The following is a 19,198-nucleotide window of genomic DNA, read 5'->3' on the forward strand; positions in this document are numbered from 1 at the left end:
GTTCTGAGAACCTAACTCAGGTAACATTTTTTTTCAGTGTGAAAGACCATGAAGAAAAATAAAAAATCAGAAAGAATTTTGGTGATTCATATACAATGATTTTAAAAATAACCATGGCACACTCTACAGTCAAGTAGAGAGGGGTTATATATTCGAGAGACCATGATAGTTCTTGATACAGGTATATAATGTATGACCATCCTCTGGGACAAAGAGCTTCTCATTGCTGGGTACCTGTGCCTTCTTCCTGCTTATATCTTGAGCACCTATAGTAAGTGCTTAGGAAGACTTGGCTGAATTAATAAGTTATCTGATGACAGGGCCATGGTCACAGGCACAAAGAAAGCTTATAAGTCATTGCCTCCTTCTGCTTGCACGGAGCCAGTTTCTTTTTTTCTTTTTTTGCTCTTTTTTCATCTACACCTGTAATTTGAGGTTTCTTTCCTTCAATAACCCAAAATTGTTAGTTTCTATTGTTTTACATTTTCTGCCAGTGTTTGCTTTTATTTATCTTTCTTAGATAACCAATCTCTGATTCTAATTGGTTCTTATTTTATACACACATCTATATGTCACGTAACTTTGACTTTGGTTATTGTTAAATGAAATATACTGTTACAACCTGTGTTCGGCATCACCTGAGTAGTAAACCTGGCCCATTAAAAATGATATGCACTCATTAAAGAAATTCCATTTAAAATCTTGGAAAGCCTACATTAAGAATACTTTCTTGTATCACTCTGTCAATCTTTCCTGCACCTGTTAGCATGTTTAGAAAATGGCTTTTTATAATTCACTCATCTTGTTGCAAGTGGAAAAAGATTCACAAAAGTAATTCCGATTATTCAAATTGTTTTGTAAAACATAAAATTAAGAACATATCCTATAATAAGCACTAATAAACTCAGCAACTAGATATAAATAAAGTATAGGTTATTAAAGTATTCTAATATGATGGGAAGGAGTTACTGGCTCATATAATTATCCTTGCTGAATGTAAACAGTTACAGAGATAGTTTTAACTATTTTTAGTGCTTGAAATCTTGAAGCTTTCCTGGATAAACCAGTAGGATTGGTACAGTTCCCATCATTACAGTTCTTGTTTTTTAACTCCCCACACATAATAAACCTATGAACTCCATTAACTGTAATCGATACGTGTGCAAGGATGTACAGGCCTTTCCTTGGCCCTCTCGCCGCCTCAGACAAGAAGCCAAAATGAGTATGACGCCAACTCCCATGCAAGTAATCAGGTACGCCATTTTTCATTTGAAAAGAAGTCCTCTCCAATAATAGAAATGCTGAGAGAGGTTATTACAATAATAAATGAGTTGGCAGGGTGATTTATGCCTGAAACAAATGTACCTTCTGATGGAATCCTCTTTAATTCCTTATAAATCCTAGGCTTAGTGGACAGGGTCTGACTCTGGGAATCTGCCAGTTGAATGCCCGCAGTACTTTGGATTCACTTGGTTCATTTCTTGTGGACCAAACAGCTGTTTTCGATAGTCTTCCCGGCAGGTATCTGTTTGGGGATTAGTAATGCTTCACATAGTCATACATCACAAGAAATGGATGTGTAATTACATTAACTATGCTTCATCTCTTTGGACTCACTTATCCCAAATCACTGATACTGGAGCCATTCAATGAGAATTTTCCATAAACTGGTTTACCTTCTTTAATAGCAATGACAGCTTACGTTAACAGAGTGATTTTAACTCTTCAAAAATGCTTCTGAAAGCCTTTCTCCTTAGATTTGTCTTAGAGTGTGCCTAAGTTTGTTCATCTGAATTCAGTGTTCCTGAGCAAGAAGACCCTTCCTGAGTCTACCTCAAAATAGAACCAAGTGTGAACATCTCTAGGATCTGAATTAAGTTCTGAGGAGCATTTGGAACCTGGAAAGGATCTGTGCAGGATCACGGAATTTCAAGCTGTTATAGATCCTAGGCATAGGGTCAGATCACTGGTGGTCACTGAGAAAGGGTCAGGAAAATACTCCACCCTGCAAGGAAAATTGTCATTCATACCTATGAATCTTTGTCATGTTTTCTTTCCTCTTAGAAAATGTGGTTGTTAAATGACAAATGTATCCTAAGTCTAGCTCAAAAACTTTACCCAAATTTTCCCTCAAGAGGGATTTCTTTTAATGTCCTTAGAAATTCTGTAGTATTTTATATCTTTTTAATTGCCTTTCTGTTTTAGTTGTCACATCACCTCTCTGTAGCTTCAAAACACTCAAAATCATAAATTCCATGAAGGTAAACTTTTCATATCCCCACATTACTGCATAGTTCTTACCCTGTCCATTCCCAACAGAGGCAGAGACTGTGATAATATTTTACTCTCATGTCACACAAAACATCTCCCACAGTACCTGTACGTAGTAAGAAGCTTAATAAATTTGTCTTGAATTAAGTTACATTTAATTTAAAGAAATGAATAATTGAAAAAATGACTTTATTGAATCTGAGATAATGGTCATGGTTACAACAGTCATTGCATTATAAAATATTTTGCTTCATTTGTCGATTTCATTCACTCATTCAATTACTGAGTGTGTACTATGTGCCAGGTATAGTTGTAGTGATTGGGGAACACAAATAAGATTGTGACTCTCGTTTTAGTGGGAAAAGATAGAATAAACAAAGAGACAAACAAATATGATAATTTCAGAGAATAATACAGTCCATGAAGAAAATGAAATTAAAAGATTGTGATGGAATATGCCTGGGTTCAGGAGTGAAGGCGGATCTCTTTGAGAAGGTGACATTTAGGCTGAAACCTGAATCATGAGGTGAAGTTGTAGCATGACAACAAGCATAATAAGTTTTTGGAAGCCCTGAGGAAGACCCATGTAACTGGAGCAAAACCAACCAGGGAGAAAAGTGTGGAAAATAAGAATGGAGTAATAGGAGTACCTAACAAGGTGTTCTATGGACTGAAGTGTTCTATGGACACTTCTATGGACTGAAGTGTGATGAGGGCAGGTACAACAGGAGGAAATGAGGATATCACTTCTAAACTGTAGGAAATGGAGTAGTGGGGTTGATGTGGGACTTCCCCTCCCCTCTCTCCTTCCTTCTTTCTTTCTCTCCTTTCTTCTTTTAAGTCGGCAATACTGGAGGTTGTTGGTGTTCTGATGAGGACGAATCATTAGATGGCAGGATAACAATGTAGATGGCAAAGATTACATTCTGGAAGGGTGGCTCATGAGAAGCCAGAGCACAGAGGCTGGCCAGGATGGGGTGTGGACAACTTCTCAAGTGGGGCTCTAATGTTAACTGATGGAACCATGAGGAGCTCCAGGTGGTTTGCATTCATTTTCTCAGAGGCATAGGAGGCATGGCCATTGGCAGAGAGGAGGTGTAGGCAGTTTTAGAAAGGAGAAAATACAAAGTTATGTTTTGGGAGAGTAGGAAGGTCAACCTCCCAGGGAGCTATAGTAGGGTTGTCTGGAATGGTCAACATATGCATTGATCACTGTATGTGGTTCATTTTGAAGTCGGTACATTTTAACAGATATTGGAAGAGTTTTGTAAATGGAACAGGATTAAAGAAAGGTCTGGAGCATGTTCCATTTGAAGAAGGACTAAAGGAATTGGGCTTAAAGTACTTTTGGCTTAAAGAAGAAATATTTAGAAGTAAGGTAGAGCACTTTAAGAGCATGGCTGTGGAATTTGGCAGACTTTGGAGGCCTAGCTCTTTTGTTATTAGTTGTGTGGCCTTGGACAAGTTATCCACACTCTCTGAGCCTCAGTTATTTCATTTGTGGGCAATATAAATAAACTTCCTATATTGGGTTCCACATGAAGGATCCAATGGTATCTGCTATTTATTGTGTTTACGTGTGTGCGTGTGTGTGTGGCAGGGAGATATTTCTCTTTAAATAACGTAGAAGAGACATCAGAGCTTTTTTATGGAGAACTAGAGCACAGATCTAGAACATGGAAATTAGAAAGCATACAGCAAAGTAACTTTCTTGTAGCTGGAAGCTGTTCTAACAAGAAATGGGCTTCCTACCGGTGGAGCTGTTCACACTGTAGCATGGTGACCAAGCTTGGAGGGTTTTGAAGGGACTATTCCTGCCTTAGTGGGAAGGTTGGATTAAAGCACTACAATTTTGTGGTGAATGTATGGATATGCATGAGTGTATTTAGTACATATGCATGTAAAACTTCTCACTGTAATAACCAGCACCACAAGTTTGATTTGTGTGTGCCCAAATACTTGGATTCTTATAAAGCCTGAGAAACCAACAGTATTATATTTCTGCCATGTTATATTACTGGATCATCCATTCTATTCAATCGATCATCCATGTATCAAGAATTCTATTAGGTAGATATATTATTCTATTTTATAACTCGGAATAAACATGAAGAGAGATGAGATTATTTGCCCATGACCTTATAGGATATTATATAAGAATCAAGACCCAGTCCTATGATTTGCCGAAGAATTCCTACCCAGCTCCATCTACTGAGTGTCACAGACTTTACAAGTTAAGTGCTATTCAAAGTTAACTTCTCTTATGAATTATGAAAAAAGGGGAAGACTTACCTTAAAGATGATCTTATATTGAATATTTTTTTATAATGCCTAATTATTTAAGATAATTTATCTCATCAATTCTGTTATGTTGATGAGCAAGCTTAGATTCAATTTGTAGAGTACTATTGTAAATTACTTGTGTCATAGTATTTCCATAACACAGCACTAAGGTATAAAGTATTATTACATCTAAATTTTATGATGAACAGGGAAAATGGCTGGAGACATTCATGAGAGATACTATATGCAGACTTTAAAAAATCATTTTATATTATTAACTCAACAGAAAGACTTCAGCTAATAGAGTCACATAAATCTGAATGGATTAGAGTTTTTGCTGAGAAAAACCACTTCTTATAAGACTTTTTCCATAATTGAAGGCTTTTACCAATTATGTTCAAATATTGTGTAAAAGGAAAAGATTTTCCATCACTATTTCTGGTTCCACGGAGAAAATATTTTACTCTAGTGAGAATCAGAGGAGCATTCAGGTTTTTTTTTCCCTCTAATATTCAATGCAAGCTGGCTAATGCTTCTTTTTAAATTAGAAGGAAATATTACAAAGCTCACTTTCTTAGAGATAGAAAATAATACTATTATTTAGAGGAAAAATGAAGACATTGTTAAGCAGATCAACTTCTGAGTTTTCTGGAAAATTATACAATCTAAGGAAAATAGCTGGAGCCTCAGCAGCATTTGGTAGAAACTGGAATGCAGTCAAAGGTGGTTGAATGGGGGAAATTAGAGGAAATGGATGAGAAAGCCATGCAGTGGATATAATTCAGTTCTGGTGGATTAGATGTGATGGTAACCAGATCTTTCTATTCAGTAATCAGCCTGATACTAAATATCTTCAGAATATAATGACTTACAGAAGAACTCTGTTTTTCTTTTTTCCTCTCCAAGAGTAATAGGAGGTAAAAATAAGGAAATGTTCCTCGCAGTTGTGAACAAGAGTAGAATTTAACCCAGTGATGGAAAAAAACAGCATCTCTGATTATTGGACTATCTCCCAAAGAGAAGGGCTCCATTAAACCATTAAAATGGCTAAAGATTGACTCATGCATATTTGTCTGCTCTCCTTTAACATCTATAAAATGATTACATAAGGGTTTTTGAAAGAAAATCCTAGGGCTGTATTAGTTTCCTAGGGCTGCTGTAACAAAGTACCACATACTGCGTAGCTTAAAATAACAGAAATTTATTGTCTCACAGTTCTGGGACCAAAAGCTCAAAATCAGGGTGTCGGCAGTGACTTGCTTCCTCTGAAGGCACTTGGGAGCCATCAGTTCTAGGTCTCTCTCCTAGCTTCTGGAAGCCTAGCTTCTGGTGTTCCTTGGCTTGAAGGTGCATCATTCCAGTTACATGGCTGTTCTCTCCTTTTGTGTCTTCCCATTATTTTCAATCTGTGTATGTCTGTCGCCCAAATTTGTTCTTTTATAGAGACACAAGTCAGATTAGGATTAGGGCCCACCCTAATCATTCCAGTTACATGGCTGTTCTCTCCTTTTGTGTCTTCCCATTATTTTCAATCTGTGTATGTCTGTCGCCCAAATTTGTTCTTTTATAGAGACACAAGTCAGATTAGGATTAGGGCCCACCCTAATGACCTCATCTTAACTGTATTACTTCTGTGAAGACTATTTCTGAATCAGGTTGCATTCTGAGGCACTGGACTGCTCTAGCTAAATGTGTCTCCCTTAACCTCCCCACCAAGTTCATATATTGAACCTATTTCCAATATGATGGTGTCTGAGGGGATTCTTTGGGAGGTGATTAGGTAGTGAGGCTGGAGCACTCATGAATGGGATTTGTGGCCTTAGAGAAGAAACCAGAGAGTTCTCTGACCTTTCCACTATGTGAGGACACAGTGAGAAGCCAGAATTTAAGAACCAGGAAGCTACATACACCAGACACTGAATCTGTCAGCACCGCAGATCTTGGGCTTAGCTTCCAGAACTGTGAGAAATAAGTTTCAGCTGTTTATCTGTCCCTAGTCTATGGCATTGTTATAGCAGCCCCAAATGACTAAGACAGGGGAGTTTGGACTTCAACATATCTTTTTTTTGAGCAGACACCATTTAACCTACAGCAAGTACCTTAAACAAATATTTTCTTCCTTTTTGAGAAGAGTTGATCATGTGTGAAGAAGGCACAATTCTTTCAATTTCTTATTATAGCATCAGAAAGATAAATTACCATGTTAAGGTGCTTTTTAGGATTATTATAGGACTTTGGCACAAAGTACATCCCAGAATGTATTCTTTGACTGACTAATGTTGTGATCACATGGTGTGCTCATTTTCCAAAGCTCTTTACAACCTTTAACTCACTGTGGCATCATTCAGGGTGTGAAAGATGGCCTTGTTAGCTATAGCCAGAGACCATCTCCTCTAGTGCCCTTGTCACCTTTGACCAATTTGCCGAAAAGCACAACTGAGCAGAGGAAATTTGAAGTGAGAGAATATGGACAAGTGAATTTACATGGGATTTGGAATCTTTGATCCCAGGGCTCTGGAAGAGCTGGAAAGGAACATTAATGATGAATTAACTGGTTTGTTTTTTTCTTGAATCTTCTGAGGTTCCCATGTTTTCCCACTCTTCTGGTCTTTGATCTGAACAGCATGTTTGCTTGACTCACTGTCTGCCCAGGTGGACTGTCTCTCCTCCCTCCCCTCTCTTGGCTCATCCTAACTCCACTTACCTCTATGGACTGTACTTACTCATTTCTGTTGTATGAACTCCTCCTCTTATGATTTCTCAGCTCTGGTTAATGATCTTGTAGCACATCTATTTGCATTTGTCTCAACTTGAGACAAACTTGTTTTATTGTTGTTTAACTCCTGAACACCTTGTGTATATTTATAATATCTCCCCAACCAGATCTGGAACTTCTTTTGGCCAGGGACTGTTTCTTTCTCCAGTACCACAAAGCCTGGTACACAGTGGACACTTAATGAACTGATCGTTGAAACTGCAAAATGCTACTCATTTCCAGGGGGTGGATTTTCCTTGTGATTTAAGCTTCACTTAATGCATGTGTCTCTCAAAATGGAAATGACTATCTTCAAATAATAGGTCACATTTTCAGGGACTCTCATATTACTCCCGTTAATCACACCAAATGAATCCTTAGAAAATTCTACCAATCCAGGAAGAGGGAATGTCAACCTCCCTGATTTTTGTAAATGACAGTATTACGGATTAGATTCCTTGCCAAGATCCTGTGATTATTGAATAAGTATAAAAATAAAACTAGTAGAATACTTGATATGATTGGACGTTTTGTGGAAACCAGTGAAAGAGCTGGTTTTGTATCCAGAGTGCCTTAGGGCTAAAACAGAGCAGCATGAGTAGACAAGTGACTGGCCAGCATCTGGATGGCACACCCTATAGGGCTGTCAAGACGGTTCGATGTAGTAATGTGTATAAAGCTCAGAGGCAAAAATCAATAAGAGCTATCATCTTTGTGATGGAAGTGCCACTTATTGACTGTACATATACCCAAATGCATACATCTATGAAGTGGAATTAGACACCATTGAAATAGATATTTTAATTTCCTGAAGTGTATCTATCCTAAGGCTCACAGAATTGGTAATGTTGGCTTGATAGTCCATAGGAAATTGAAATAATGGAGTCTTTTGGTAGCATATGAGTTGACCCTATGCATAGAGGCTGAACCTAAATGCCAGATTGAGGAATAAATTCTAATTCTTTGATTATAAAAGCCTTTTCCCTGAACACAGCACCTTGCCATCTGTCTTTTTAATCTCTGCAAGGAAAACCTCAGCCTGATTCCAAACTCTCTCTCTTCATAATGGGAAATCTCTCTGTGTTTGATGAACCTAAGTGAAAAATGCAGTCTCATATCCATGTATTTATTAAATCTTTGGTTGCATAAAGGCCTCACTCCAAAGTAATGTTCAAAATAAATTGCTTCTATGATTGTATTGTTAGAATGCACATGTATGATTTCTTCTCTCTGCATTCTAAGATGACAATGTATCTTGGGGAGCGTTAATGATGCAAATTCAAACTACCTGAGCAATCAGCAACAGACAGATCAGAAAATTGTAGCGATTGGCCTGAAGACTCCTTGACTTCTTTTTAGAGCCAGGAGGGCCCAGAGGCCTCTTCCAGGAGTTTGGCTTAACACTTTTTTTTTTTTTTCCGCCTCTGCAGAGACTCTAAATCAGAAAAAATTTTCGCTCAGGACATGATCGTTTTTCCCTGTGTTTAGTGGTTCACCTGAGTGCTTGTTCAAGATGCCAGATCTGCCATCATAGCCAACAAAACTGTCCATGGATCTTATAGCCATGCTAAGTCCCTGACACTTTATCCCTCCCAGCTGTATACGTGAAAGTGTGGCTTCTGTGGCAGGTCATTTTCAGTTGAGTCTGGTGCTTGCTACATGAGCAAACAGGACCTACCCACTAATAGGTTTCAAAATGCTCTTGAGGGCTTCTTGCTACTCTTGGACTGTTCGTATCCAGATGGTCAGAAACCCTCCCCTATATTGCCAATGTTTTTCCATTGCTTAGCAAGCATTAAGAATTTTGCTTTCTTACCTCATTTAGTTTTCATGATGATTATCAGAGGGAGAGATATTTTTTATCCCATTTTATAGATGGAGAAACTAGGGCTCAGCATGATTAAGATATCCACCAATGTTTACATAGCAAGGTAAGTAGTAAGATTGAGATTTGGATTCAGTCGGACTGAATGCTAAAGATTGAAGGCATGATCATCCTGCCATATCTTTGAGGTATGGTAGGGAGCAGTTAGCATTCCTCTTGGCTAGAACCAAAACCCAGCTCTGCTGCGTCCTCCTCATGGGATCTTGTGCAGGTTTCTATACCTCCCTGAGCTGTCCCTTCCTGCTTGTGAAATGAAGCTAACGAGACCCTGCTATCCAGGGCTATTGGGAAAATTAAATGGGATAATGCATGTGACGCATCTGATGCCTAATGTGTCCATAACTGGGAGCTAACGCTATTGTAATGATATATCGCCGTTACATAAGTGCCTGGGTCTAACTCTCTAGTTTAAGGGTGAGCCTTGCTGTTTCTTCCATTCACAGGGGACAGTCACAAACAGAGACTGTGTGAAGGGAATCTATTGGAGATGTCCTACTTTCTTAAATACAGTAATGCGCTAACTGCATGTGGTCATTGGCTTACAAGGTCCAAAAAAAAGGGCTTCATTTCCAAGGATGGTAACTCCAATCATCCTACCTCATAGTGGAGGGACAGTGGAGAGTAGGATTCAGAGTCCTGGTCTGAGAGCAAGGTGACATCGCTTCTAGTACCTAATAGGTCACAGCAAGCAGCGTTTTGTTATAGCTGGACCTCAGAGTTCTCATTTGTAAAATGTGAGAGCAGAACTAGGTAATTTGCTAAGGTTCTATGTACTCTTGATGTATGTGAAGGGAGTCTATATCTTTCCTAAATGTCTCTATCATTTGCTTTTAACAAGAGTGGTGGGATTGGGTTATGGAAGAAGAACAGCAGAAGGAGAGCTATGTAGAAAAAGAGAAAAGTGACAAGAATACAGATATTCATGGGATGGTGGTGGGGGTGGGTTTAGGCTCAGGCCAATAAGTTAGGAAAAATGAAGGAAAGAAGAACCAAAAGAAAAGGCCAGACATAAGAAACAGTTGCAATGCAAACAAGGAAAGGCTTGGGAGATAATAACTCCTATATTTGGTGAAAAACATTGTGATTTGATGCCTTTACTAGAACTTGATAGAAGGACACATTGTATTTGCCTAGTAAAACTGAGAGGACATGGTGCTGGACTTATTTGAGTCAAAAGAAATGCTTGTAACAGATAAGAAGTAAGAATTCTTCAGGTGACTCAATATTCTGACCCAAAAATCAATCTAATAATTGAAGCGTAATGAATGATTTTAAGATGAATTGAAAATGGGGTCAGGAATAAAACCATTAAGCACTTGATCTTAGCCAAAAGGCCAAGAAGCAGAATAAAATCATTAAGAAGTATGTTTAATAAAGCATAAATAGGGATCCCTGGGTGGTGCAGCGGTTTGTCGCCTGCCTTTGGCCCAGGGCACGATCCTGGAGACCCGGGATCGAATCCCACATCAGGTTCCCGGTACATGGAGCCTGCTTCTCCCTCTGCCTATGTCTCTGCCTCTCTCTCTCTCTCTCTCTCTCTCTCTCTCTCTGACTATCATAAGTAAATAAAAATTAAAAAAAAATAAAGCATAAATAGTCCAGAAACAGACTAAATTATATATAAAAGCTATTATATCATGAAGATGGTATTTCAGATCAATGGGGAAATAATGATTTCAGTAATTGACATTGGAACATTAGACCAATTATTAAAGTATTAAAATTTCTAAAACTTAACCTTATTAAAACTAGGTGATCTTAAAAGGTTAAATTTCTAGTTCACGTTTTTCAGCTAGATTAAATTCTAGTTAGATTAAAGATTTTCAATGTAAAAAAATGAAACCATAAATAACCAGAATAAAATTTAAGACAATATTTTAATAATAATGAGGTGGAAAAAGTCTTCATAAATGTAATACCTTGAATAGAAATAATAAAGATAAAAGATTGAAAAGTCAGAACACATGTAGTCAAAGCAAAACTAAGCAAAAATACAAGAAGCAAACTCTTATATGATCAAAAATATCATTGACAAAGAAGGACAGGGTGAGAAGTATATTTGAAGCATACTTGTTAAAGGGATCTTTATCTTTAAGTCATACTGAAGTTTGTCAAGTCATTTAGAAAATGATGAATATTCCATTAAGAAAATGAGAAAAGAGGGACACCTGGGGGCTCAGCGGTTGAGTGCCTGCCTTTGGCCCAGGGCGTGATCCTGGGGTCCTGGGATTGAGTCCCACATCAGGCTCCCCCTGCATGGAGCTGCTTCTACCTCTGCCTATGTCTCTGCCTCTTTCTCTCTCTGTGTCTCTCATGAATAAATACATAAAATCTTTAAAAAAAAAAAAAGAATGGGAAAAGGGCTATAAATGGGAAATTTACAAAAAAATTTATATGGAAACCTCCCCCAAATTAATGAAAAAATATGAAAGAAAATATTGAGATATCATATTGTACAAGATGAAGAAAAGATAAATCCTACTATTTGTGAAGATGTCAGATAATGAACAACCTTCTGCTCTGTTTTGGAGGTATAAATTATGTAGTCATTCTGAATGATAATCAGGCAAAGGTACTGTATCATGTACTGATGTTAATTATAAAATATTTCTTATGAAAGTACTAGAATATATGAAACAAAGACAATTATTTCAGTTACAGGAAGTATAAACCCAAATGACTATCAATAAGGAACTGACTTAAAATATATTATATATCCATATAATCGAATACCATGCAGCCCTTGCAGTGCCCAGGTGGATTTATTTTTAATCATACAGAAAGCTGTCCACAAAGTAAAAAGATACCTCATGAAGCAGTTTGTATAGATATAAGAATTTATCTTTATATGAAGATGTATAAGTTTTCAATAAAGTGATTTTAAAAATAAAATAGGTGAATCACAAAAACATTTAAGTTTGTATACAAAGAGAAAAATGTTAGATGATGTGCACCAACCTATTAAAAATGATAATATCTATGTGATAGATTACATTTTGTCATTTTTGTCATTTTCTGAAATTATTTGTGGTGAGCACACTACTTTTATAACAAACATTAAGGCTATCCCATTTGAAAGATAAATATATGGGAAAACATTTTTAATAAAAAAAAGTAATAGCAATTAATATCAAACATATTTTTGCATGTTTTTGTGAGTTCTAGAACAAGAAAGAAGAAAGTTTCCAAGTTCTGGCACTCTGGCCAGGCCCGGGTGCATCTGAGAGAAAGCTCTCCGGCAGAGCTGCAGGTGCCATAGTGGGATGGTGTGGCTGTATCACGATGGTGACTGGCTAAGGCACGTGAGTAGGACGCTGGTAATGTCTGCTGCAGGGCCTGAGCTAAAGCAGCTAGGGTGAGAATCGGGACTTGAAGTTGCTTTCAGTTTGATATACTCCGAACCAGCAAACCAGCAGTGCAGAGGACGTATGCAAGATCAGGATTTAGGTAAGTGAATGCAGGTATAGTGGATGCCTCCCTGCCAATCCCCCTCTCTAGTTTGTTCTTGACATGGACTTGGAATCCAGTGTTCTTTGCAGCCCCTTGGAGCGAGGTGCTGACTATATAGTTGGAGCCATAGACTCTGCCCAGCTTAAGCCTAGACTGAGGGATGCATTCTGTTAGTCCTCAGGGTTCATTCTATTGTTCTGTATGCCAATTCCTGGACTTTTATATTCTTCTCTGTCTTAATTTTTACTAAGTCATTGGGTTTATAGCATGTCTGGTTCTCACCTAGCATAGAACCAGTGTTAGAGATTGACGTATAATTCATCTTACTCCTAAAATGGATTTAAGAAGGCTAAGAAAAACACACAAGGTGATTTATAAAAATACAGAGATAAATAAATGAGAACACCAGGACAAAGGGAGAATATGAAAACAAAACAATAAATCTAAGAGGTGAGTTAGTGTACAAAGCCCACGACATGTTTACAGTGAGACTTAGATATTTGTGAGAATTGAGCCACACTTTTGGGCTCTGAACATCCTAGTACTCAAAGGAAAATGATCCCTTAAAAAGTGACATAGTGCAAAAAAAAAATGACAGTGTTTTTAAGGTTAAAAACCAAACACACACAAAAATACAAAGCAGAAAACAGTTGACCGGAAGCACAGCATTTCTGAGACTCCAAAGGAGGGCACAATATGATGTAGTAAAATACCATCTTCAACACCAACCTCAGTAAATACCATAATTCAGCAGTGAATTTTTTTCTGTTATCCCCTTGTTCCATTGTTTCGTTGACGATTCTATTTGTGCTGTCAAAGCCAACTTTGGCATGAAGCCAAAGCAAAATTTAATAAAACTATTTTAAGATGCAAATCAATGCAATCCAAGCATGCAGTTTTCTGATGGGCTGGTTTGAACTAAGGGCAAATGTAGATTATCTAGAGAAATCGATAGACTTTATATTCTTCAGGCAATATACTCTGAATATTATTTTTCACAACCAAGCTTTTGATATAACTCTTTGGATAGCAGAGAGTTCAAGGTGATAGTCTCTGGAAAAATCATGCAGTGAGATTGTATGTGTATGTGCGTGCGTGCAGCTGGTTAAGGACAGATTCATATATTCTAGCAATCAATCAACCAAACCAAAGGATAGAGCTGACATTTTCTTAGGAAATTTAAGAAGTATACCTAGGACAGGTGCTCAGTAAATGACTCCTACTATCTATCCATACAGATATTTCCATATTGCCTGTTGGATTGCTAACATTTAAGTAATGTCTATATTGATATTTTTAGTATAGTTAACTCTGTGTCTACTGATTTAGTTTTATTTTATCCTTCTAGTTGCATGGTGTTTTTTTTTTTTAAACTATTGTGGATATTGGTATGCTATTCAAAAGAAAAGTGCCTTGTAACAAAAATGTTTATGAGCATGAACGTTTTGATATCTTTTTGAAACCTGTGCAACGAATTGGCTTCACAGCCTGGCATTTTCAGGGGATGTGTGAGCGAGTAGCCTCATTATTGATAAATATTTTAAAACACGTGGTATTTACCCAGAAGGTCCCAATGGCTCAATGTGCCTCCTGCAGAAATGGCATGTAATAAAAAACTCCAGAATGAAATTTCAGAGGAAAAAAGGATACTGCACTTAAACAAAAATTCAATAAAAGAAATGTTAGAAAATCCCCAAAGCCTTCCAACCAAGTTATGGATTAATTGCTTGGCACGTTTCCTTTTTTAATTCCAAGCTGCCTTTTTGTTAGCTGAGTAAACAAAGCATCTAGAATAAGTCAACTTCAGCCAACGATGACAGCCCATTAACATCATGACTGATAATAATGATAATCCCCAAAGGGCTTGACAAGGTCCACATACAGGCATATTTGACCAGCAAGGACCATGTTGAGAAAGAAGGCAAAAAGAGCTCTTGTTCTTTCTGATAAGAAAAATAGTGATGTGAATGGTCATAATAAAAGAAGGGCCTATCTTTTTCACTGTGTCTGGATGCCTACACAGTAGATCCAGGAACTCTTATGAAAAAGGGTGTAGGATTCGGTTTGGGGCTACAGCTTGCAATCAGTCCTGTGGGGCCGAGGAAAGGGAGGAAGAATTCTTAAATCCTTATTCCAGCAGTCTTTACAAGGCTGTTATACCAGAGGGTTTCAGGGCTGGAAAGGGATTGATTGCTATATCACAGAATTGGTAGTTAGTACACTTGTTCGCGCCTCAAGGAAAATGTTTTCATTAGAGATCATTTTATTTACATAATGTAGATCCTATCTCTCTCTCTCCTCCCTGAATTCTCTCTGATTTCCAAAAGAGCTAGGGCTTTGCCTTGTACATTGTTTGCAGAAGGTGTATAGTGAATATTAAATAATGTTCAGTTGCAAAGAAGAGATATTCAGAGTAGGTTCCTTAAAAAAAAAAAAAGCAAACAAAAGAAACCACAAAGCACTTCTCCCCTCTAAGAAGAAAAAGCTACTTCAAAATGAATCGACATTTAAATTTTGGTTCTAATCCTTGGTGATGCCCTATTATGTACGTTTCCATTCTCACTATGTTCTGACTTTTCCCAAAGATATCATGATGGAGAGATTCATGTAAGAAAGAATTCTCCTAATGGATAGAAAACCATCTCTTGAGCAGAATGGTTTAAGATGAATCAATAGGCAACCAAGCCATAAGCTCTCTGACCTTCAAAGTCTTGATATTGTACTCATATAGTTTAAAAGAAAAACTTTGCCCAGATGAATCAACATTTCATGATTGAGATTGTTGCTTGCTTCTGTGAATGCCTGAAACTAGTGGTGGACGCTTATTTTTCTTTATCCTCCCTGGGTATTGCATTCATACTGAAATCCTGAATTATATCCACCCATCCTATTTCAATCAAGGCAAAAAAGGAGTGCTCTTAAAAAAAAAAAAAAGACACTGGGGTTTTCAAGCTGAAAGAGACAGCAGAGGTTAGTGCAATTTTTTAATTTGGCAAATAAGGAAACTGAGTCCCAGAGGGGCTCAATATGATCCAAGATGATGCAGCTACTCAGTCGCAGAACTTAGACAATCATGTATTTATTAGGCAGCTCATTAAGGCAGTAAAGGATGGAAAAAAAACAGTCATCTTTTATCTTTTGGAAAATAATATACACCCGGATTATGGTCAGGAATTTTTAAAGCTAGATTAACCTAAGGTTTAAGTAAAAGATTCGCCTTTGGTTATTGGTAGAAAACTCATGTTGAAAACTTTTATAACAACATATGGTTCTATTTTCTGGATCTAGAGACAGTTTGATGCACTTCTTTCTTCAGGAAATGTTTGCTGAGAAACTATTATGGCTAAGACACTGTGCTAGGTGCTGGGAGGATCCATACCAGTGCCAGCATCCTAGCCTTGTTCCCCAGAAGTTATAAATTGTTAAACTGATTAAACTAGAGCCCATGAGACTCAGGTGGCTCCAGTGCCTACCTAAGCAAATCAAATCTAAGTCCGTAAATACCTCAAAATGATGCAATTGAAACCTAAGTACAACCATTCACAAACAGCCAACGACGCTTTAAGATGCAGCCAATCAAATAATTCCCTTGTTTCTGCAGTATTTCCCCCGGCGCTTCCAGGCAGAGTACTTCTAACCCCTTCTAGCTTTGTGTTTCCTGATTTGAAACCATTTTTGCTTCAAATAAATGCTTAGGATTTTGGATTTTTTAAAATGCCTCAGTTTATCTTTTTTTTTTTTCTTTGAGAGGGAGATGGGGGGGTAGGGAGGGGGGAGAGAGAGAGAGAGAGAGAGAGAAAATCTTAACAAGCTCCATGCTCCATGCCCAGTTTGGAGCCCCACCTGGGCTCCATCTGATGACCCTGAGGATCACAACATGAGCTGAAACCAAGAGTCCAAGGCTTAACCAACTGAGCCACCCAGGTGCCCCTAAAATGCCACAGTTTATCTTTTTAATAAATTTCAGCATGGGAGATAACAGAAGTGAGTCATTACATAACTCAAATCAGAATGTGACTTCTGACCTCTATGATGACATAAAGTACCATCGCAAGTCTGGGAGAGAAATGAGTAGCTTTTAATTGGGGGAAATTGGAGAAAACTTTCTTAAAAAGATGTGAACTCTGGGTGGCATTGAATGAGAAGATTGGACAGATGGATGTTGGGGAAAATCCTTCCAGAAGGAGGATGCGTGAGGAACAAAGGTGCAGAGCAGGGAAGTTTGAGGTGCATTTGGGGGGAATAGCAAACTAGGTGATTTGAATAACAGAGTAGAAATTTTTATAAGAGGTGGAGATGAGATAGGTATGGGATAGAAAGTAAAGCCTTTGGCCACAAAAATAAAAACCCAATTCAATGTGCTGCTTTTCACTACATTACATTTTAAATACCTTCAGGAAGCGGCGGGTTACACATGTACAGACCCTTTCCTTCTGAAGAATCCTAAGGAATCTGATATCCTGTAAGTTCAAATGTGCCTAGTTGTCTAGTTCTAGAAGGAATTGATCATTTATCTAGTGTAGGACTAGAAGCCCACAGAATCTAATGGGACTACTTGATTGCAGGATGCAGGTTGGACCACGTAGTTCATGGCACCCGTGTAGATTAGGAGATGTTGGGATCCATACACCATGTCTAGTGTGACACAGTGGTCAACTTTGCAACCCTCTGATCAGAGGCTGGAAACAGAAGACATTGTTACCCTGAGTTCAGGTGTTTCTTTCTCCTCCGTCCATTCATTGATTATTCAGTGAACAAAATTTAGTCAGAATTTTTAATGAACCAAGCAGTGTGCTAGAAACTCGAAGGCAATGATTTTTAAAAAAAAGAAAGAAGGGGATCCCTGGGTGGCTCAGTGGTTTAGCGCCTGCCTTCGGCCCAGGGCATGACCCCGGGGTCCTGGGATCGAGTCCCACGTCGGGCTCCCTGCATGGAGCCTGCTTCTCCCTCTGCCTGTGTCTCTGCCTCTCTCTCTCTCTCTCTCTCTCTCTCTCTCTCACTGTGTGCCTATCATGAATACATTTAAAAAAAAAGCTGTAAGTGTGCAGATCTTCTAGTGTATAAATGCCACGCGGAAAGGGAAGTGATGGGTCATGTGGTGGCTTCAGCGGCACACAGTCCAGGTGGTTCTGGCTTCGGGGAGAACTGAAACAATTGCTCATTGGCTGGACCCCGAGCTCTCGGGAATGGGGCGGGGGAGGGTGGGGGGGGGCATCAGGTGGCACAGGGGCCAGGAAACAGGCCATACACCCCTGGCAGTCAGCTTAGGAAACTGGAGCCCAGTCATCTTTCTTCCCTTCTTATTTTCCTTCTTTTTTGTTTCTTTGGACAGCAATGGTATAGTTTTATGTTCAAAGCTAGAAATCCAAACAGCGGTAGTGTTATGGGACAGCTGTGATAAGTACTTTAATTATTTAGAACTGTGCTGTTCTGTGGTAGCCACCAGCTGCCCGTGACTCCTGAGCACATGATAGGTGGCTCATCCAAACTAGGATATGCAGCAAGTGGCAAATACAAAGTTGATTTTGAAGCTGTAGTCCAGTGATGAGGATGTGAAACAGCTCAGCAATATTTATATCGATTATATGCTGAAATGATAATATTTTGGATGCATTGGGTTAGATAAAATGTATTGTTACATTCAATTTTACCTGTTTCTTTTAATTTTCTTCAGTGTGGATATTGGGAAAATTTATTTACTATTTATTTATTTATTTATTTATTTATTTATTTATTTATTTATTTATTTATGATATTGGGAAAATTTAAAATGACATATGTAACTCACATTCTACTCTTGGACGGTGCTGGGTTAAAGTAGCTCTGATGCAGTTTTTAAGAGTGAGCCAACTTATATGTGGTTAAATACTTCACTGAAATGTCTTTCTGAGCCAAAGCAAATTTGCTATTAAGACGGCATCATTGTTGTTACATGAAGGTCAATAATTTAGACAAAGGCTCGTAGTTGACTTTGCCTGATGGCTGTACAAGGAGTTTACTAAGTGAGTGACCACAGGCTCAAGCCTAGTTAAGAGTAATAATGTAACAGTCATCGAGGAGCATCTTTACATTTGAGTAACTAATGGGAAGATTATGCAAAATACAAATGTGCGTTTACTGTCAGGGAATCTTTACCTCGTAATATTTATTACAGCTAAAAATAATATGATTGGCAGTCAATTCCTTCAAAATTGTGAAATTCACACTTTAAAAAACTCGTTCAGGCCCTCACAATAAATCTAAATTAGAGAGGTTTGAGCTTATTTCTTGTGGCATAATCCATCGGCCTCTCCTTATTAATAAAGCTGAGTGCTACTGTTATTAAAACAAGGCCAAATAAATTGTCTCCCAGTGGAGACTTGCTAGGCCATGTGAGCCTGAAAGTACCCTGACACAATGACACGGGTTTAAGAAATGGGCACACGGGCTCATTAAAAGTACAAAGAGTCAGAATCCTGGAATGGGGTAGAAACTATTATTACTGTTTTAATTTTTATTATGGGCAATTTATTTTAGCTGTAACTGCAACACATTTCATAAAACAATGAGGCATG

This window comes from Canis lupus, chromosome 1 (assembly GCF_003254725.2).
Source record: "Canis lupus dingo isolate Sandy chromosome 1, ASM325472v2, whole genome shotgun sequence".
NCBI lineage: Eukaryota > Metazoa > Chordata > Mammalia > Carnivora > Canidae > Canis > Canis lupus.